The sequence below is a fragment of the Perognathus longimembris genome, chromosome 18 (genome assembly GCF_023159225.1).
Source record: "Perognathus longimembris pacificus isolate PPM17 chromosome 18, ASM2315922v1, whole genome shotgun sequence".
NCBI lineage: Eukaryota > Metazoa > Chordata > Mammalia > Rodentia > Heteromyidae > Perognathus > Perognathus longimembris.
In genome coordinates, this window is record NC_063178.1 from 36,099,583 (window position 1) to 36,123,208 (window position 23,626).

Genomic DNA, 23,626 nt, shown 5'->3' on the forward strand with positions numbered 1-23,626 from the left:
GGAAGAGGACAATAAAGGAAAGCTTTCCAAGGCAAGCACTCTACCACTAGGCCATATTCCCAGCCCCCAGAGGAAAGCTTTTCTAACACACACACACACACATACACACACACACACACACACACACACACATTAGAATGTTGAATATAACATAGTGTTAGAATATAACATATGTTATATGTTTTGTATAACATATATATATATATATGTTGATGGAGATAACTCACAGCAATTCTAGGGAAAAATGGTAGATCAGAAGTTTCTGCATTCTGGAAGGGTGGGGGTACCACTGAGAATTAGGAAAGGTGACTGAACAGTTGAAAAGCATGGGTGTTGCAGAGAAAAATGGGAAAGAGTCTGAAGCTCTAACCTGGCTCATCAATGGGAAAGGGAAGCTGAAATCACCACACACACACAAAAAAGAACTGGAGCTATGGGCAGCCCTAGTGGTAGCAGTGTGGCAGTCCCAGATGGGGGAGGAACCTACTGTTCTTACAAGTACTTAAATCCAGTGCCAAAATTTGATTCATGGAAAACTACCATCAGAGAAGAAGTCCACTCCATTACTCCTTGTCTCTTCAAATGCTATAGACAGGCAGGGGACCTAAAATCAAGGCACAAGAACAATCAGGCAACCAAGGAACAACCTATATGATGACTAGGTGAGAGGTGCCCACAAAAGGCAAGCATGGAGAGGATAAGGATTGAATGTGGATCTGCCACGAGGCTCAAGCATCAGGGAGCTTAGGTTGTAGGTGATGGTAGTGATGGGAGCTCTCTCTGTGCCAAAGAGCAATCCTCTATACCAGCAGAATAGTGCCATGAGCGTTAGAGCCTGGAGCCTATGGCTGGTGATTATTTTACTTCCAGAGCTGCCTGTCTGCCTGTGTGTGTAGTTTTCTGCCTGGGTGGACTGAAAGCTCTGAGTTCCTAGAAGATAGCTCAATCTCTGTAGTCTCATTCCTTCCACAAGACAGAATACTACTGGATGGGGTCTGAAGGCACTCAGATCAGCAGGCAGTGTGCCCAGTGTTCTCCGGTCACCCCTTCCATTGCAGACATCATTATTCAACTCTCTGATACACTAGGGGAGAGGGGTTCTCCCTCTCTGCCAAACAGAGTGACATTAGCCACTCAGGGGAACACAAATTGAGCATCTCTGGAATAAAAAATGAGTCTGTCTAGCTCACAGGTGACAAAGCTCATTGGAGGCAAGCAGCAGCCCCTAATTCACAGAGCCCAATATACCACTGAGCAGGCCAGCTCTTAGCTTACATAGGTACCAACATGTAGGAACAAGAGAAACTCATTGGGGACTTAATGTAGCCCCCAGAAATGGCCCACTGCTCCCTCCCTGAGACTTGGTACATTCCAATCAGGAAATCCAGAAAGGACTTGTTGGGGTCCATCTTCCCCCCTAGATGGAAGGGGCCTGATGCACCTCCCCCAGCTGGGGAATGCAGCCCTTCCATCCTCTCTACATTGGAATCCGGAGAAACCGGTCGGGCAAAGAGACCCCCGACTTAGCTGGCAGCCAGCCTGGCGCCTACCAGCCCCGCCCTGGTTTGGCGCACTCAGAGTGACGTAGCCCCTTGGAGGTCAAGTGACCAGCCCCTTGGAGGTCACCTGACAGCTCGTGGCCTATGGGAATCCTGGCCAACCCCCTTCCCCTGATCATCTACCCTTGCCCCTCTCTCAATAAAGTTAGTTCGCTCTCAGAAGCTGACTCCGTGGTCTATGTACGTAGGTAGGAAAACGGTCACATTGCCACGCGGGTCGCGCGCACGCCAGGACGGAGACGCCCCTACGTCTCACCCCGACAGACCTGCAGGCCGAGGGTTGGGGAGAGGACGATACGAGGGCAATAAGAGAGAAAGGAATAAGCATTTGAGCCGGAGCAGAGAAAGCAGTCCCCACAGGACTTTTTAGCAATTCCTTTCTTTTTTTTTCTTCTACTCCTCCTCCTCCTGATCTTCTTTCTTGTTACTTTTAAGTATATTTTAGTATTTTTAACTCTATTTTATTTTAAACATATTTTGTTTTTATTTTTATCAACCTTCTTATCCTTATTGAATTCTACTTATGTATTTATGTATTATAGTTACGTTTGTCTTTTAGTCTCTCTTTAGTCTTCCTTATTTCTTTTCCTTTTATATTTTTCTTTCATTTAACCTTGATTCTTCTTTTCCTTTCTCTACCCTCCCTCCTTTACTTTGTCCTTTTATTAATATTACTTTGGCCTTTATCAATTTTGAACTTCTCAGTTTATAATGTTTTTGCCACTGTCGTTCCTATGGTTCTTAGAGATATAACACTTGTCTTTAAGTAATTAAGTAATTAATTACTCAATTAATTAAGTGTTAATTTAAGTAATAAGTAATTAATTACTTTAAGTAATTAATATATATTTATAATTATATATTATTACTTTATAATTTACATATTACATATTTTTTATAATTAAAGTAATACATGTATTACTTTAATTATAAAAAATTACATCTATATCACAAAGTGTTTGAAAAAGAGACTGCCAAGAATTAAGCTTTTCCTTTCCTGTTTTTTGTTTTGTTTTTTCCCAGTCATGGAGCTTGAACTCAGGGCTGAGAGACTGACCTTGATTGAACCTCTGTGTGCTTAAGGCTAGCACATTCACTTGAGCCATAGTGCCACTTCTGGTTTTCTAGTAGTTAATTGGAGATAAGAGTCTTACAGGGACTTTTCTTCCCAGGCTGGCTTTGAACTCTAATCCTCAGATCTCAGCTTCCTGAGTAGGATTACAGGTATGAGCCAATGGTGCCCGGCAGCATTCCAGACTTTTCAATCTGTGTGTGTGTGTGTGTGTGTGTGTGTGTGTGTGTGTGTGTGTGTGTGGTTGCAATCATAATTTGTATACAGATTTGCTTTTTGCAGTTAATAGTATGTCAAAACATTTAAACATACTAAGTGATAGATTATACTCCTTTATTTAACAGGTTTTCTAGTGTGAATATTAAAGTAACTTCCTTTTTTTGCTATAATATTCATTTGTGAGGAATGACCTTGCTTTTGCTCTTTTTCAAAGGAATTTACTATAGGGAAAATTAAGTTTCAAGAAGAAAAATAAGGGCTGGGGATATAGCCTAGTGGCAAGAGTGCCTGCCTCGGATACACGAGGCCCTAGGTTCGATTCCCCAGCACCACATATACAGAAAACGGCCAGAAGCGGCGCTGTGGCTCAAGTGGCAGAGTGCTAGCCTTGAGCGGGAAGAAGCCAGGGACAGTGCTCAGGCCCTGAGTCCAAGGCCCAGGACTGGCCAAAAAAAAAAAAAAGAAGAAAAATAAGCTTTCATAAGAATATTCAAATAAACTTCTCTCAGGTCCTTTTGTGTCCTGCACCATTCATCAATTCTGATTTTCATCAGATTCTGTCTGATGTGTGGCTTGTGTAAGTTACAGCATACTGGTAAAAGCTTCCTTTGAACCAAAGTAGTATTACAAGGGAAACAAGAAAGAAAGATATACAATGAAAACAAATGAAGATAATTTAAATATTTTTAAATGCTGGGGCTGAGAATGTGGCTTGTTTAGCATACATGAAGCCCTGGGTTTGATTCCTCAGTACTACATACACAGAAAAAGCTGGAAGTGGCTCTGTGGCTCAAGTGGTAGAGTGCTACTCTTGAGCAAAAAGAAGCTCAGGGATAGTGCCCAGGCCCTGACTTCAAGCCCCAGGACTGGCAAAAAAATGCTTATAATTCATGTGTTGGTGGGTCATGTTTGTAATTCTCGCTAATTGGGAAGCTAAAGATTGGAGGATTGAACTACAACTATACAGGAAGATGTGCACCTCTCATTTCAATCTACGTAGATGCTGACATTGGGAGCATCTCAGTGCTAAGCCAACCCAGAGATAAGCTGTTCAGAGACTTTGTCTCCAGAAGGGATGCTAGACACAGTAGTGTGCCTATGATACTAGAGATTACAGAAACCTTAGAAGGAGGTGGATGGCAGCTCAGGTGCATCCTTTGCAGAAAATGAGATCATATCCTAAAACTATCCAGCAAAAAACAATGCTGTAATTATGGGTTGGTGATGGTATGGCAGCCTTGCAAGCATAAGGACCTGAGTTAAACCCCCTAGTACTGCCAAAATCAAAGCATCATAATAAATAAAAGCATATACAGAATTTTATGAATGCATTTACTCCCCTAAAAGCTTAAATTAGGTTCCATTTGCACTTTTATTAGTTTGCCTTTTTATCTCCAATTGTTATATTTGTGTGTGTGTGTGTGCACGTGCACACACACACGTGCATGTGTGGGCCTGTGCTGAGTGGTTTGAACTCAGGGCTTGCTTATTGTCCCTTAGCGTTTTTGCTCAAGACCGGCTCTCTGCCATTTTATTCACAGCTCCACTTCTGGCTTTTTGCTGCTTAATTGGAGGTAAAAGTCCTTTGTAAACCAGACTGGCATAAAATCACATTTCTCAGATCACTGTCTCCTCAGTAGATAGAATTACTGGTATGAGCCACCAGTGACCAGCTCATCTGGTCATTTGATATTCCATTATTCCACCTGCCAGGCTGTGCTTTCAAGAACTTTGATGGGCTGATGAATTTGTCCCTCATCATTTCTGCTTTGCTTCTGTGCCTCTCTCAGTGGAGACTTAAAGCACAGTCTTTTGGGGTGAAAAGGATAATGGGTCATGAATATCACTAGTCAGAGCCAGGATTTCTGATAGAGTGTCACTGTTGCTAATTTGTGTTGTTTCACTGAGCATGTAAATTAAAAGGGGTACAAAGTGTCTGAAACTATTCTTTCCATGTTTTTCACAACATAAGGCTCCTATATTTCAAAGTTAGGATCACTTGCTTTTGTTCTATCACCATCTTCTCTGAATTTTCAAACTATCGTGTGTGTGTGTGTGTGTGTGTGTGTGTGTGTGTGTGAGAGAGAGAGAGAGAGAGACAGAGAGAGAGATGCAAGGATTTAAACTGTATCTCTCACATGCTAGGCAGATGGTGTCCTGCTGAGCCTTTCCTCCAACCCTTGTCTCCATCCTGTCTGGATAATCAGTAAAATCTCCTAGAGTTCTAGGCATTTACCTTTTCTCATCATATGGGTAAGAATAAGAGGTCCGGCCACTGGTCCATATGAACATCTTAGAGGAAGATAATCTATGGGCTCCTTTCCTAGCTGTGGAAGTCCTGGAGGAATGGCAGAATGACTTAGAAGATGAAACAAAGTTAAATCTGCTTCAAGTTTTGGAACTCTGTATTATCAACAACCAGCAGCTCTCAGAGTATTGACTCTCTTCAGGTTTTGATATCATGAGAGCCCTAGCTCTACATCCTGGCAGCACAATAAAAACCACGAATCATCTAAAAACCACTGGTTTTCTTCCCCAGAAACTTCTTTTTATTAATTAAATTTTATTGACAAGATGTTATGCAAAGGGGGTACAGTTACATAATAAGGTGTTGAGTACATTTCTTGTGATATCTGTTACACCCTCATTTTTCTTTCCCTTTCCTAGTTCAGGTAGGCATATACACAGTATCCTGTGTACCAAAATCATATACACTAACTACGTAGGGTATGCCAAAGGAAATTCAACTAGAATATTAAATGTAATATCAACAATAGAATCCTCCTGTCCTTGGAGTTGTTTTGCTTGTCCTCATCTTTTATAATCATGTGTACATAGGTGTTGATCTATTGTGATCCACTGATATGTCTATTCTAGACCTTTTTATGTTTGTTTAGTAGTAGTTTGGTTTTAGATACATACTTTAAAGTCACTGACCCAAACGTGGAAATAACATTTGAAAAGGAGTTTGTTATTTTGCAGACCTGGTCTCTACTGCCCCGCCCCCAATAGTCATATATCAAGGAGACCATGCCCCTTTGGTCTCTGTGCTCTAGGCTTGTCTCGCTCAACAATATTTGTTCAAGCTCTGACCATTTCCCTGCAAATACCAGTATTTTCTCATTTCTAATCGCTATGTAGCATTCCATTGTGTACAGGTACCACATTTTTGGATCCATTTATCTGTAGAGGGGCATCTGGATTGTTTCCATATTTAGGCTATTGTGAATTTTGCAGTGATAAACATGGATGTGCAGATGTCTTTTTGATATCCTGAGACCTGTTGTTCAGGATAGATGCCTAGGAGTGGTATGGCTGTGTCATAGGGTATGTCTATGTTGAGCTTTTAGAGCAACCTCCATACTGTTCTCCAAAGTGGTGGTACCAATTTGCACTCCCACCAACAGTGGAGAAGGGTTCCTCTTTCTCTGCATCCCCTCCAGCATTTGTTGTTGCCTGAGTTCAGCGCATAAGCCATTCTAAATGGAGTGAGGTGCTATTTCAGGGTTGTTTTTATTTGCATTTACTTTATTGCCATGGATGCTGAACATTTCCTCATATGTTTCTTTGCCATTTTTATTTCTTCTCCTGTGAAGTCTCTTTGTAGCTCCTTTGCCCACTTAATAATTTGTTTTCTAGGTTTGGAAGGGGTTAGTTTTTTTGTTTTGTTTTTTTTTGTTTCTTTTTTTTTTAGTTCTCTGTAGATGACAGACATTAGGCCTTTGTCTGTTGCTGTGCTGGTGAAAATTCTTTCCTATATGGTTGGCTGTCTTCCTAGTTTAGTGGCTATGTCTTATGTCGTTAGCTGTGCGGAAACTTATTTTGTAGTAGTCCCATTTGTCGAGCCTCTCCCCTATCTGTTGTGCCCCTGGGACTCTGATCAGAAAGTTTCTACCTGTGCCTATAAGTTCTAGTGTCTCTCCTACTCTGTCCTTCAGAAGTTTCAAGAGTTCAGGTGTGATGTTGAGGTCCTTAATCCATTTTGAGTTCATCTTGGTGCATGGTGATAGGCTAGGGTCCACTTTGAGTTTTCTACATGTGGCCACCCAGTTTTCCCAATACCAGTAGTTGAAGAGGCTATGTTTTTTCCATTGTATGTCTTTAGCTCCTTTGTCAAATATCATCTGACTGTAAGAATGCAGCTTCCATTGGCCTTCAGGTCTGTTTGTATGCCAGTACCAGGCTGTTTTTGATATGATGGCTCTGCAATAGAGCTTGAAGTCTGGTATTGTGATTGCTCCTGTGCTGCTGCTTTTGACTAGGATTGCTTTGGCTATTCTACGTCTTTTGCTGTTCCATATGAATTTATGGATTTTCTCTATTTCAGTGAAGAATGTAGAGGGACCTTGATTGGGGATTGCATTGAATTTGTATAACATTTTGGTCAATATGGTCATTTTCACTATATTGATTCTGCCTACCCATGAGCATGGGAGGTCTTTCCATCTCCTGGTGTCCTCTTTGATTTCCCTTTTTAGATTTTTATAGTTCTCATTAAATAGGTCATTAACATCTTTAAAGTTAATCTGTAGGTAATTTATTCTCTTTTTAGCTTTTGCAAATGGTATTATTTCCATAATTTCCTTTTCTGCTTGTACATTGCTGGTGTACAGAAAAGCTGCTGACTTTTGTGGGTTGATTTTGTATCCTGTTACTGTGCCAAAATGGTTTATTAGTTCTAGGAGTTTGGGGACTGAGGTTTTTGGGTCCTTCAGATATAAGATCATGTCATCTGCTAATAGGGATAGTTTGATTTCTTCTTTACCAATGTGGATCCCTTTGATGGCCTCTTCTTGTCTTATTGCTATGGCTAAGGATTCCAGCACTATGTTGAATAGAAGCGGGAGAGTGGGCAACCTTATCTTGTTCCTGAGTTTAGGGGAAATAGTATTAGTTTCTCCCCATTTAACATGATATTAGCAGTTTGTCTGTTGTATATGGCTTTTATTGTTTTAAAGAATGTTCCCTCTATTCCTGTACTCTCCAGAGCTTTTAACATGTATGGGTGTTATATTTTGTCAAAGGCTTTTTGGGCACCGGCTGAGATGATGATGTGGTTCTTGGTCTTAGTTCTGTTGATGTGGTGAATTACATTTATTGATTTGTGGATGTTGAACCAGCCTTGTGTCTGTGGGCTGAAGCCTACTTGGTCATGATGTATAATTTTCTTGATCAGTTTCTGGATCCTGTTAGTTAATATTTTATTGAGGAGCTTTGCATCTGCGTTCATTAGTGATATTGGTCTGTAATTCTCCTTTTGTTGGGTCTTTGCCTGGTTTGGAGATGAGTATGATATTAGCTTCACAGAATGAGTTTGGGATTTCTCCCTCTGTTTCTATTTTGTGAAAGAGTTTGAGGAGTATTGGTATTAGCTCCTCACTGAAGGTTTTATAGAACTCATTGGTGAATCCATCCAAGCCTGGGCTTTTGTTTGTTGGAAGGCTCTTTATTACATCCTGTATCTTGCTATAGGTTATTGGTTTATTAAGTGGATTTATTTCTTCTTGATTCAGTTTGGACATTTTATACTTCTCTAACAATTGATCCATTGCTGTAAAATTTTCATTCTTTAGTGACTAAAGGAAATAGTTCCTTATAATTGTTTTGATTTGTTATAATTGTTTGAATATACTGTGTATTTGTTGTAATCTTTCCGGTGGAGTCCCTGATCTTATGCATATGAGTCTCTTCTTTTTTTTATTTTTATTTTTGTAAGCCTTGCAAGGATTCTGTCAATTTTATTCATTTTCTCAAAGAACTAGCTTTTACTTTTATTTATTTGTTGAATGGTCTTTCTATTCTCAATCAGATTTATCTCTTCTTTAATCTTTGTGATCTATCTCCTCCTAGTTGTTTTAGATTCAATTTTTTCTTGTTTCTCCAGTCATTTTAACTGCATCATGGGGTTATTCACCTGTTCTGATTCTATTCTTTTACTGTATGCGCTGAGAGCAATGATCTTGCCCCTCAGCACTGCCTTTGCTGTATCCCATAGGTTTCTTTTTATGTATTTTCACTGTCATTGTAGCTTATGAACTCATTAATTTCATCCTTAATTTGCTCTGTGACCCAAATGTTAGATAACAGTGAGGAGTTTAGTCTCCAAGAATTTGTGTAGTTTCTGTAGTATCCTTTGTTATTGAGGGATACCTTGATTGCACACTGTTATCAGATAGAATACATGGGAAAATGTCAGTACTCTCATATTTTTTGAGATTCTTTGTGTGGACTATGGTATAATCTATTTTGGAGTATGTTCCATGGACTGCTGAGAAGAATGTGTATTTAGTCTCTGTAGGGTGAAAAACAGTACAGATTCATCCGATCCATGTTTGATATAGTGTTACTTAGGTCTTTGGCTCCCTTGCTGATCCTCTGTGTGTTGGATCTGTCTCTTGGAGAGAGTGGAGTATTAAAATCTCCCACTATGACTGTATTTGGGTCTATCTTATTCTGTAATTCTGAAAGAATTTGTTTGACATATTTCAGGCCTCTTTTGCTTGGTGAGTATAAATTTATCACGGTGATATCTTGTTCCTGGATTTTATCCTGTATTAATTTGTAGTGTCCTTCTTTATCTTTTTGAAATAATTTTAATGAGAAATAGCTTGTCTGAAATCAGGATGGCTACCCCTGCCTGTTTGGTAGGTGCGGTTGCTTGGAAGATCTTGCTCCATCCTTTCATTTGGAGCCTGTTTCTGTCTTTGCTGTAAGATGGTGTCTTGAAGACAACAGATGGCTCTGTTTTGTCTGCGAATCTACTCTGCCAATCTTTTCCTTTTTATCAGTGAGATCAGCCCATTTACATTTATAGAGATCATGGATAGGTGTGTTGTTTTTTTTCCCCTTCCATTTTCCTGTTAGGCTGTGTTTTGCTTCTTTCCTTTCCTTCCTTTCTTGTGTTTCTTGAGCTGCTTTTCCTATTGGGCTCTGGCTATTGTAATTTCTATCTGTTTCTGTTTGGAGGTCCTGTACATTTTCTGTTGGGTGGGTTTCTCCTCTTAGAATTCTCTGTAAGGCTGTTTTCTTGTTCACTTATTCCTTTAGTTTCTCTTTGCTATGGAAATATTTGGTTTTTCCCTCGAAAGTAAATTCTAATTTTGCTGGGTATTTATGTCTGGGTTAGCAGTTGTTGGCCTGCAGGACTTGGATATTGTTCTTCTAGGCTCTTCATGCATTGTAAGTTTGTGTGGAGAGGTCTACCCATGATTCTGATCTTTTTTCCATTGTAGTATTCCTCTTCCTTTGTTTTGACTGCATTCAGAATATACTCCTTGTTGAAATTTGAGGCCTTCACTCTGAGGTATCTGGGGGTTTTTCTTCTAGGGTCCTGTCTGCTAGGTGTTCTATATGCTTCTGTTTTGGGATGAGGTTTTCCCTTTTGTGACTGGGGAAATTCTCTGCAATAATTCTGTTGAATGTGTGTTGTATACCCCTGCTGATACTCCTCTCCTTCCTCTACTCTGATTATACACAGATTATATCTCTTCTCCCTGTCCTCTATCTCCTGGGTTAGTCTGCCCTCGAGTTTGACAGTTTCTTGAAGTGCAATAATCTTCTGGTCCTTATCAGCTGAATCATCATCCAAAAGAGGCACATGAGATTCAAGATGATCAATTGCTAATCATCTTGATGTGGCTTTGATTGTGGTTTGCATTGAGGCAAGTGAGCTGTTTATGGTTGCCCAATCAGCTCTCAGTGTGGTAATTTCTTCTTTTAATGAGTTGTATTTTGAATCCATTTTTTCATGCATTTTGTTTCTCGGGATGTTAAGGTCTTTACATGAGGAGTAGACTGTATCAATTTTTGCTTTCATTTCTTTCTTGACTTCCTGAAGATCCTTCAAAACTTCCATTCTAAATTCCTGGAATTGTTTTTGAATTTGTTCTTGAGGATTCAATCATTTCTGCTGTTAGCCTCAGGTGATATTTTATTCTCCATCTCCTCTTCAGTCTTACTGTTTTGGAGCTGGCGAGTTGGCTTGACCTTTCATAAAATTTGTAATATTTATTTGTGATTTACGCATCTGTCATGAAGGAGTTAGGGATTCTTGATTTCCATTTGCACTTACTTTCAGGGGCCTTTAGGTGGTGGCCTTGGCTTGGCTTTGTGCTGGTTTCTGCTGGTCCTCCAGTGGGGACTTGTTTGTATCCTGAGTTCTGCTGTTGAACCTTGCTGCCCTATGGGTGAATGTGACCATCTCAGTTGTTGCCAACACAGTTACCCTCGCCACAGTTAGGGGTGGGTAGGTTCTGTGGCTTTCTCTGTGGATCCGTGCTAAGCTGCCATGCTGTCCTGACCCTTGTGAGCCACTGTTGGGTGTTCGCGTGTCACTGATTTGGCGTGACATGGAGACTTTTCTCTTTTTTGTTTCTTTCTCTGCTAGTTGCTGTGGATCAGGAGTGCTGGCCTCTCAGAGTAAGTGTTGCTGCTGCTGGGTGGCATGCCCACCTGTGTGGAGTGTGCCTATCAGAGTGTTGCCACTGATGGGCAGCTTGTCCACCTGTGCACTCCTGCGGGAGGGTTGGTGCAGGGCCCTACTGCTGGAGGGCTAGGATGGTGACCCACACTGGCCTTCTGGGGGTGCATGTGTGTAAGCTCTCCTGCTTCTTTTGGGGGTGCGCTGTCCCAGATGGTTGGAGGGTACTTGTGCTCTCTCTCGATTCTGCTGTGGGGCGGTATGCATGGCCCCAAGCAGGTTCAAGTGTCTGGGTGGGGGTTGGTGCCCACGGTCTATCTTTGCCTCTGACCTGAGGGGCGTGTGTTCGGGCCCAGGTGACCCTGTAGGGCTGGTATTGCACACGAGCATGAGTGCATCTGTTGTTCAAAGAGTCTGTGCAAACTGGAAAGCCTCAAGAAGAGGTCAAATGACCACCAGTCCCTGGGTCCCTGCTTGGGGGGGACTGGTGTATACAGATTCAGGTGCCCCAGCTGGGGCTTTAGGGGACGCTGGCCTATTGTGTCTCCCCAGCAACTTTGTTGGGAGTTGCTCTGCCCACTGGTACCTCCTGGGTTCTTCCAGGAGATGTAGAGACCTAGTACCACCAGATATGTGGCTCTTGTGTGCCCTCAGGGCCAGAAGGGGAGAAAGGGAGCTCTAGATTCTTTGTCCCCTAGCAATGAGGTCCATGTCAAGTTTTGGGTCTCTGCCAGAGCTCATCTCCCATTGGGTTGGGGGTGGGGGGATGGGGAAGTTACTGGTCCTGGAGTATGTGTATGTCCTGCAAGGCTGTGGGATTTTCCAGGGTGGGGTATGGCAAAGCTGTGCCCTGGCTCTCCCCATCCGCAATGCCCACCTTCCTCACTGTTGTCTGGCCCTGTTCCATTCAGTCCCACACCACCTTCTGGCTTAGCCCGGTCTGTGCATGGTCTGGGTCCCATAGATCTCCGGCTGTCTGGTCTCTGCACTTGTGGCTGGACTTTTCTGCTGTTGCTTCTGTGCTTGCTGAAGATCTGCAGTCCCATCGCCAGTGCAGGGGCCACTTTCCAGGCCTGGCCTTCTTTGGGCCGGGATGGAGGGGGTGTACCCCAGAGATTTTCCAGCTTTGTGCAGATTGTAGGCTTTTCTTTGTTTTTTCTTTTCTTGTTTCCTGTGTTTCTCAGTTTGTTTCTGAGTTTGCTGGAATCTTGATGGGGCATTGGGTGTTGGAGTTCCCAGCTCACTATTTGGTTGGAGTGATTTGGGGTGCCTCCCTATTGTGTCGGTGCCATCTTCTCTCTCTCCTCCAGAAACTTTCATTCTTTTTCTTTTTCTTTTTTTTGGTGTGTGGGTCATGCGGCTTGAACTCTGGGTTTGGGTGCTGACCCTGAGCTCCTCAGCTCAAGGCTAGTGCTCTACCACTTGAGCATCACTTCGGGTTTTCTGGTGCTTAAGTGGAGATGATTCTCACAGACTTTCCTATCCAGGCTGTCTTTGAATGTGATCCTCAGATCTCAGCCTCCTGAGTAGCTAGGATTACTGGTGTGAGCCACCAGTGCCCAACTTCCATTCCTTTTTAGTTTTATTTTGTTGAAGCTTTTTCATTGTTCCTGATGAAGTGCTAGGCTTACTGCCTCATGGAATCCTGGTTTTCTAATTGATGTTAAGATATTTTCCTCAAATTGATTCCTTCATAATACTGGTAATGTTTCATAGTCCATAATATGCTATGCTTCCTAAAATTGTGGTTTAGATTCAGATTCTAAATTTTTTATCCTTTCCTCTTTATTTTCCTTGTTTCTGACACACACATATGCACACATACATACACACACACATTTGCAGTGAAACATGGTCTTTTAAATATACTCTGTTGTTACCAGTTTTGTGAGTACAGCTCATGGCCTGAGAAAATCAGGGCAGTAGCCACATAACAGCACCAGTATTCAAAAAGCAGAATTTTGGGACCCAGAGGCAAAATATTATGGGAACTAGGTTATGACTAGGCTTCGGAAATCCTTTCATCTCCAGGCACAATTCTCTACATGATAGTTTCTGAAAAGAAACATGCGATGTTATAAAAAAAAAGTCTAAAGTCAAAATGTTATTTAATACATTAGAACAAAGGATGGAATAAAAGGTGTCTGCATAGCCAGTAGCAGCTTTTTTCTTGGTTAAAAAATACTCATGATAAAGCATGTAGCTAATATACATTACATTACATACTAGATACGTGGTTCTTTGCATTTATTATCCACATAGAACAAAAGGCTTATCACCAGCACAACAATGTTCATCGCAGCACAATTTGTTATAGCTAGAATCCGGAACCAACCCAGATGCCCCTCAGTAGACGAATGGATCAGGAAAATGTGGTCCATATACACAATGGAATTTTATGCCTCTATCAGAAAGAATGACATTGCCCCATTTTTAAGGAAATGAAAGGACTTGGAAAAAATTATACTAAGTGAAGTGAGCCAGACCCAAAAAAGCATGGACTCTATGGTCTCCCTTTTTTTTTAAAATTTTTATTATAAAACTGATGTACAGAGAGGTTACAGTTTCATACGTTAGGCATTGGATACATTTCTTGTACTGTTTGTTACCTTGTCCCTCATACCCCCCTCCCCCTCCCCCTGTCCCCCCCTGAGGTGTTCAGTTCACTTACACCAAACAGTTTTGCAAGTATTGCTTTTGTTGTTGTTTCTCGTATTTTACCCTTTGTCTCTCAATTTTGGTATTCCCTTTGAATTTCCTAATTCTAATACCAGTACACACTGTTTCCCATACACTCAGATAAGATTACAGAGATAGTGTAGATACAATCACAAGAAGGTGATACACGAACATCATCAATAGTAGAAACTACAGATACACATGGGATATTGAAAGTAGTTACAACTCTGATATAACAATCATTTTCATAAAATGGAGTTCATTTCACTTAGCATCATCTTATGTGGTCATAAGGGTATAGCTATTGGGCTCTTGTGATCCTCTGTTGTGACTTGCCTAAGCCTGTGCTAATTATTCCCAATAAGGGTCTATGGTCTCCGTTAAAGGGAATAATTAGCACAGGTTTAGGCAAGTCACAGTAGAGGATCACAAGAGCCCAATAGCTATAACCTTATGAACACATAAGATGATGCTAAGTGAAATGAAGTCCATGTTATGGAAATTATTGTTATATCATTGTTTTAACTACTTTCAATGTGCTATGTGTAACTGTAGCTTCTATTATTGATGATCTTATTGTATCCCTTTCCTGTGGTTGTACCTACACTATCTCTGTGTCTTATCTGAGTATATTGGAAACTGTGTATACTGGTATTAAGAAATTGAAAGGGAATACCCAAATCGAGAGACACAGGGTAAAAAAAGACAAACAACTTCAAAAGCAATACTTGCAAAACTTTTTGGTGTAAATGAACAGAACAGTTCATGGGGCGGGGGGAGAAAAAGGGGAGGGGGAGAATGAGAGACGAGGTAACAAACAGTACAAGAAATGTATCCAATGCCTAACGTATGAAACTGTAACCTCTCTGTACATCAGTTTGATAATAAAATAATAATTTAAAAAAGTATAAAAGGCTTATGCTTAGGTCTATGTTACACTTATACAATGAAAATGCTGCAATACGAGAGTAATGTTATTTCCAAATTATAAGTGCCTTCAGGAAATCCAGATATTTGGTTATATATTGAAACAGAGGCGTCATGGAGTACATCTTATCTACTTGCCCCACTTCCTATCTCTAAAAAGGCCTCTGAAGATCAGTGGGGATCTTTGACCTATCTGATTCTCATTCAGCAGATCTGAGGTTGGGCCCCAGATTCAGAATTTCTAACAAGCTCTTGGGTGATACCAGCATTGCTGGTCTGTAGATAACACTGAGCAATACGCACTCAGAGCATATATGGTTGTGGCACTGTTTTGTCACTACCCATGTAACATTGAGAAAGTCAGAACCTCCTAGAGTCTTAGTTATTTTTCATAGATGCCATAGAGAGTTTGAAACAGGTAAGTTTTAAGGTCTTTTGTAGCTCCAATACTTTGTAGATTTGGTAGACTGAAGTATGAATCTAAGCATATTAATTGTCACTATAAGTTGATTTACAGGAACAAGCCTGGGAATAGAACTCCTATATTCCTTGTATGAGCATTAGAGAGCCAAGAAAACAGAGTATAGTAACCTGTAAGTATGCAAGAAAGCAATGTCTTCCCCTTGCCCTTCTAGGATAATGGAGGAATGAGAGATTAACACCTGTTTGCATACCTTAGATAGTAGTAAAACGATTTAGAAATTGAGTCTGCCTAGTCTTTAGAGAATTGGGAATATTCAAATGTTGTTACTGCCAGGCACTGGTGCCTCAGGCCTGTAATCCTATCTACTCAGTATTCTGAGTTCTGAGAACTGGGTTCAAAGCTAGCCCAAACAGCAAAGTCTGTGAGACCCTTATGCTCAATTAACCACATGAAAACAGGAAGTGGAGCTGTATGTAGCTCAAAGTAGTGGAGCACTAGCCTTAAGCAAAAGAGCTGCATAAATGCCTAGCTCTGGAGTTCAGGTCCCATAACTGACACACACACACACACACACAAAAGGTGTTGCTTATGAGGGTACCTGTGGCTCATGCCTGTAATCCTGCTGCTCAAGACACTGAGATAGTAGGATCACAGTTCAAAGCCAGTCTCAGCAGGAAAATCTATGTGACTCATCTCCAATTAACCACCAAGAAGCTGAAAGTGGAGCTGTGACTCAATGGAACTGTAACTCAAGGCACCAACTTGGAATAAAAAAAGCTAAAGGATTATGCCCAGGCCCTAATTTCAAGCCCTAGTACTGGCGTGCACACACACACACACACACATACACACACACCACACCCACACACACACAAATGACTCATTTTGAACATATTTAAATATCAGAAGAAAGATTAAAGCTGCTAATAAAGCCAGTTATCAAGAAATAATCATTTTCATCTAACTTAATTGAATTACTTCATAAGTTTGTGGGTTGAAACAAGCCTTGGAGTTATTTTTAACATACACTGTGGTAGAATACTGCAACTATTAAGTTATCCTTACAAAGGGCTGGGGTTGTGTGATGGACCAAAGAAAGCAGCACAATTTGAGTTTAGGTAAAGCAATAAATTACTAAGTACTGGGGACTTAATGGTTACTGGCCTGCCCTTAATAGACACCAGAGAATTTATAACTGCTTTGAAATGATTCAGAGGCGAGAGTGACAGTGATTATGCCAGCATTGTTCCTTGGTTCTGTTGTTTTAAAATGATATAAAGAGGGGGAGATGAGAGATACATTTATTCTAATTAACTGTCTAATGCTTGCTGGAAAGAGCTTAATGACTTTGGAGGTTATTCAGTGAGTGAATTTGGAATTTCTCCACCTCTTTTCTTACATAAAGACAAACAGATAAAGCCTTCAAAGTTCATTGTTAATTAAAACGAAAGGGGATAGCCACTTAAGGATAACAATTGCAAAGTTCTGTGAAAGTTTAAAAATAATCCCAGGCTTCAAAGAAAACACCCAGAATTCAAGACACACTAATGCAAGCTGGTTTGTAGGTTTCTAGCTCAAATGCAGTCTTTTGAACTCCTTAATTAGCTAGCTCTCCTCACATGGAGTAGACAAGAAGTATTTCATGTGAGTTGTGAGTAGAAAAGTGATACAAAGATTTATGAAGATTTTAAAATACAAATTGTAGCACAAAACATCAATGTGTGCAGGGCTGCACAGAAAATGGAAACTTGGATTGAATTCTGCCATTAGTTTAGGAATGGGACAGAGCTGGCAGAATCATTACCTTCTGATTGTACTCAAGTATGGAGTGAGAAAACTGAACCCCTGAGCAATATAATCTCAGCCTTGAATGAAAGCAGGGAGTTAGTGAAGATGAGAATGTGTTTGAGGATCTCAAGCACACTCCTCACCAGATTCTGCCTCCTTGGCTCAGCTCTCATCATTCTGTCGACCTTCCTTCCCTGCTTAGTGAAGAAGTTCACCTGTTCAAAAGCCATCTCAGCTGTTCCCCCTTTGTGCAGCCTCCCCTCACAGTTTATTCATTTGTGTTTCCAGTTCTTGTTGCTTACTTCTGCACCAAGGAACCATTAATTCTGTTTACACACAATTCTGCTTTGACCTCTATGAAGGCTATGAAAATCTCCAGAGCAGGTGTGTGTTTCATACACTGATGGCACAATGCAACACACCTAGTAACAAACTGGTTGTGTTCATTGCCTTGACAACCTATGTATCCATCAGAACATGGGACCAATGAATGAGTATGAGCTTGGTCACAGGTTTTGTGGGTCATCACAGCTGGGGAGAGCTGCATCTTCCCATATATCCCTTAGCTTGGGATATCTTTTTTCCCTCATTCACTCATTCTTTTTCCTTTTCCCGATTGTCCAGTTCCTTCTGTCCCTCTCATTAACTGGACAGGAAGTTTGTTTTGTTTTTAAGTAGTTGTACAGGGGGCTTTCATGTCAACTTGTCAGTTTATGATAAATGCATCTATCTTTCTATATCTCATTCAACAAAGCTTTCAGAAAGGGCAGTGACAGCATGGCTTAATGTAAAGATGAGCAAGGCCAGCAGATGGGGCCATTTGTTTACTCCTGGCATCACCACCTGCTAATTGTGTGACTTCAGACAAGCCAAGTCAATGTGTCTGAGTTTTAGTACCAGAAGTGGTACTGTGGCTCAAGTGGTAGAGTGCTAGCCTTGAGGAAAGAGGAGTTCAGGGACAGTGCCCAGGCCTAGAATTGAAGCCCCAAGAGGGGGAAAATTTCAATTAAGTTTCTTTGTATTTGTACATTGAAACTATTTGATACTTTATCCTATAGGGCTAATGGCAGTCAGAGGAGATGATAGGATCAGAAGCATGCCTTCTCACAACATTCTGAACCCCATTTCTAGCAAGAGGAATGCAAAAGTAGGGCCTCTGAATGCTGACTAAATGATAAAATAATCCAGGGCAACTTTTTAAAAATATGGTGCTGGATCTTAGTGCAGACTAATGAGAATTTCTAGAGCTGGCTCCCTGGGCCAGTATTTTCTTTAAAAAAAATAATTCCAGGTAATTGTCATTTGCAGTCAAGGTAAGAAACACCTACAAATTAAATTTCTGACTTCATTAAAGTGAGACCCTTTATATGTGACTTCTTCCCTGCTTTTAGAAGCTTTAGCAAACCTACACAGTGCTTCTCTTTTCCTCTCAGTGCTGGTAGTGACAGCTCCAAGGGCCAGTGAGATATGGAAAAAGGACAGAGCAAAGCAGATGCGCATTTCCAGTGGCAGTGGCCTTGAGCTAAGCACATGAGATGCTGTTAGTGCACTCTACATTATTGAAGGAGCCAGCAGGAACCAATGAATCTGACACATAATTACATGACTAATCTTGCATAAAATTGTAACTCTAATGACATCACAGTGGCAACTCAAAAGGTCACTGAAGCCCAGAAACTTAGGATAGCTTCTAATATGTGATGCTTTATCTTTGCACCCAGCAAATTATATGTTCTCTATAAGGGTTGAATTGTTTTGACTTTGGGGCTTTTGAAGAAGAAATCAATGTATGGTGATAATTGTAGATCTCATGATTTAGTTTCTAGACCTGATCTTCTCAGGAATGCAGGTGACTTCTCCATGACATTCTCAAATGGTTACTGATCTCTCTACAACTTCTGTGACCTCGCAACTTGCAGAATCATCTATCACTTCTTAAAAGGTTCCACAACCTTGACTTAGAGACCTAGACTACAGTGGATTTCTGCCTGTAGCATTTCTTTCCAGGGTTCTTGCTTAAAAAAAAGCTTTTTAAATATTGATATCATTTGAACCCATTTGCCTCTTCCACTATATTCCTTCTTCTTGCCTTTGAATAGTCTCTCTAATAATTACATTTGTGAATTAATATATACTAATAAAAGGATTTCGTGTCAATGATTCTACTGATGCATAAGATATCTTTAAACAATTCACCCGTCCATTACTTGAATAACACCTTGATAATGCCTTATCACAGGAATGAAGCACATTTTTCTCTCCCATGTAATATGTATAAGGCTGAATTACTACCTCATTTGCTACTTACATAAAAACTTAGAGAAGAAATGCATGGCTCAATGCTGTTGCCTCTTAAAAGAATTTAGTAAAAGACATGGGACTTCTAGATTTTACTGCAACTGTTGGTTAATAGCTAAGGTGACTGTGTATGATATCCTCTGTCACTTGTGATCTATCTCCTATGTTATATAGACAGTTTTTGCTCATATTATCAGTGTTTTTCACTTCTATTTCAAGAGGACAGCAGCTCCCATTAATGTACTTGTCATTTACCCTGCTGGTGACTTGGCTCATTGAGCTCAGCAGTGGGCTTTTACTTACAGGTCTTGGGATTCTAATCTTCATCTGCCATTGAGTAATTCTGTAACTGCAAGCAAAACACTTGCCCTTTACTCTGCACTCCAGTCTTACCAAGTGTTATAGACAGCTGAGTTAAACTCTATTTACTCAATTAATTCATCATTAATTTTTTTTCATTTAACAAACATTTATTAAGAGGTAGCTATGTGATCAGCATTGAGTCTAATGCTGGAACTCATGGGATGAAAGGAGACATGTGGGTTAGACAGGTGTGGATGGGTATCATTAATAAGAGATTGTTATGTATGTATCATAGTGAAGTGGGTTTTATAGCACAGCTATGGTCATAACATTTATCTTATTTAGGTGAAAGAGATTTGACATTAGTTCCAGGTTGAAATCCTGGCTCCATTATGTAGTGATATTATCTAAATAGACTACTAAATTCCCTTAAGAATCATTTTATAAGAAGAATTGAATAATAAAGCTATCATACAGGATTGTCATGTGTATGATTAGAATTATACAAAGGGTTTTTTTTTTTCCATTTGGAGGAAAAGGCAGATTACATTTTCCCACATTGACTATACTGGTAAATTGAGCTATTCTGTTTGATTCATTATAAAACTTCTTTGCAGAGATAGAAAGCACATTTCTACATGGTCTTAATTGGTCCACTATGATATAATAATTTCTTAATGGGCTTTCCAAGTGGATAATCATAACTGATGTTCAGTTTCATTCTTTTCATGATACATATTTAAAGCTAATTCATTTGTTAAACATTTCACTGTTGAACATCACACATACACAGCTGGTATAGGAAAGTATGCTTATAACTCCCATGTACCTCCTAGATTGATAAAAATGGTAGATATAGACCCAAATTATCCAATCCTTTCCAGTACCTGTGTTTAACTCTTGCTATTAGTTTAGTTGAGAACCAAGGGGACTAAAGTACAGAAAATCAGAAAGCTTTCCATTTCCTTATAAATGGTATGATATCATTCTTTCTGATGGAAGCATAGAATACCATTGTGTATTTAGGATAAGTGTCCAGGAGTGGAATTGCTGATCATAGGAAAGCTCTGAGGTTAGTCTTGAGGATGCTCCATACTGCTTTGCCAAGCGGTTGAACAAGTGTATATTCCCACCAATAGGCTAGTAGAGTTCCCTTTTGGCCACATCCCTGCCAACATTTATTATTGTTAATTTTCTTGATAATGTCCATTCTAACTGGGGTAATGTGGAGTCTCAGTGTTGTTTTGATTTGCATTTTAAAAGATACATCTCTTCATGTATCTATTGGCCATTCTTATTATTTCTTCAAAGAAGTCTCTCTTTAAGTCTTTAGCTTATTTTATTGGGTGGTTTTTTCATTGAGGGATTGTTTTTAGGGGATTTAATTTTTTGAATTCTCAGTATACTTTAGATCTGAGGCCCTTGTCTGAGGTATAGCTAGTGGAGATCTTCTCCCTTTCTGTTGACTTTCTACTTAGCTTGCTAGCTATGTCTCTTGCCATGCAGAAACTCTTCAGTTTGAAGACAGACCAAAAGAAACCTAGGTTGCATGGTTTCCCTTATTTGTAGTAATTAGAACGTGTCTATATATCTACAAGTAAACACAATGGGTGGTAAAAGACAAAAAGATAGCACTTGGACATGATAAAGTAAACAGGACTCTAAATGTTCACACAGTGAGATCAAAGGAGGCTATCCACATGAGAGGATCACAAAGGCTCAATAACTATGTGCAAATGATTACATAAACTGATATTTGTTGAAATAAACTCCAAGAAATGAAAACAAGAGGTTTTTGATTATTTTGCCTTTTGTTTTTGTTTTCCATTTTTTGTTGTTTATTATTTCTGTACTTTTTGTCTTATATGTGAGTTTATCTGTTTGGAGGAGGGCAAAGTGCAACACAGAAATGGTGGGATAAAGAGTAGACAAATGCAGCAGTGATACTCACTAGACACTATGTTGAAAAATGAATTATACAACTTGTGGGGAGGATTGGGAGGGAAAACCTGAGAGAAAATGAGGGAAGAGGTGACAATGTTCAAAAAGAAATGTACTCATTAGATGACATATGAAACTGAAAATCCTCTGCATATTACATTTACAATAAAACAAATATATGTGAAGAAAAATATAATATATATAAATAAGTAAAAAGTAGAAGACAACCAGAAGTAACAATAATTGAAAATAAAATGTAAGATACTTCACTGTACCTATGTAAATAATACATACATTTAATACTGATTGTATATCTTGAGTGTTTTCTAGTTACCAGGAAAGGAAATTGGTTTTTAGAAAAGTAAGTAAAGTTTCTAGGACACATAGCTAAGTGAGCAGTGAAGTGAGAACTTCAATCCAAGAAGACTAAATAGAAAAACCAATGTTCTCTCATCTTGTATTTTCTCTGGACAAAAATTTAAAAAAATCTATATCCAAAAACATGTTTGCTATATGATAGTGACAACATTTCTGCTTCTTTATTTAGTCCTTTAGTATTGCATTTTAAAACCATTTAGAGAAGGAGAAAGAAGGAAATGAAGGATGGTTAGATCAACATGGCAAGCAAGAAAATAAAATAATGCAATAAGTAAATGGTGAGTTTGGTCCTCTAAGACTGTGCTCCTACTGTCTGTGTGTACTTACTTAGGTAAGTAGAATTGATCTGAGCAGTGTTGGGGTCACAGCCCCCAGCGCTCTCCAGGCCCCTGGGAGCGACGAGGGGCGGGGTGGAAGCGCGCCCTGACCGGGGCAGGCCAAGAACCTGCCTACAGCCAGCCCCCAACCCCTCACCGGAGGACAATCAAATGGAGTCCGGGAGAGATGTCAGCACACTTCTTGCTTTATTGAAAGAGCTCTGCTCTTAAAATAGGCCAGAGAGCAGCAAGAAAGGGAGGGGTTATGTGCACCTATCTAGGGCGGCCTGAGCTGTCCATCAAGGGTGGAGGGCCCAGAGACAAATCCTAAGAGGTGGCCTAATTCTACGTCACAGCCCACAGGCCCGCCTCCGGATTCATCACCAGGCACCACCTTAGCCACACATGGTCCCAAGGCTGGGAGGCGGGGCCAGCTAGAACCATCTTTCCAGGTTCTGGCATAATAGCCACACATGGCTCCAGGGCCAGAAGACAGGAGGGGCCAACTAATTGACTCTTAATGATGCAAGGCATACGGGCTTTATCTCAAAGCTTCACCGTGTATGCTCAAAAGGTGATCCTACTTCTTTGTTTCTGGTCTCTTTAGCTTATTAAAAGTGATAGTAAGGAACAAAAAAAATCTCTCTAACTCCTTTTTGCTATATTCCTTTCAAAATATGTCAGTGAATAGAAACAAAACAAACACTGCAAGCAAATTGCAGTGGATGATTGTATTTTTCAAGAATGTTCTAAAAAGAAACATTGATTTAATAGTGAAGAATAGCTGCCACCTAAAAAGCTTTGGCTAAAATTGTCCATGCTGAATCATGAGAAAAGAAATTATTCTGCATGATGGGATCCACCCCTAGTTCTAGCATTGGTTGAATAAAGGAAGCTGACAAGTGAAACTAAGATGGAGTCTTGGTATTTATGCTTTATGGAATTTACCAAAAACTATCAATTACTGAAAATACTTATTTGCTATTAAGTGAAGCCTTTTGTCACTGGAGACTCAAATGATTCTTAGAAATCTCTCCTGTATCTGTTGCTCACATCACTTTGGAATATGCTACATGAAGACATTCAACTATTCATAAAACACCTCTAGAGTTGGTGACCTTTTTGTATACAACACCTACATTATTAGGTTGCCAATCTGATGGAAAATGTTTGCATAAGATGAGGTAGGATCTGTCTCCACAGAATCCTACCCTTTCTGAGGATCCTACATTCTGGATGGTTTTCTTCATGCTTTAGAGTAGCTGCAGTATTTTGGCCACATTCTTCCCAATGAATTGCATA

The 23,626-nt window shown here is 40.1% G+C and overlaps 1 pseudogene; it reads right to left on the reverse strand.

The window, feature by feature from the left end:
* Positions 1-526: 526 nt before the first annotated feature.
* LOC125366937 overlaps positions 527-23,626 on the reverse strand; it is a 70,605-nt pseudogene continuing 47,505 nt past the window's right edge.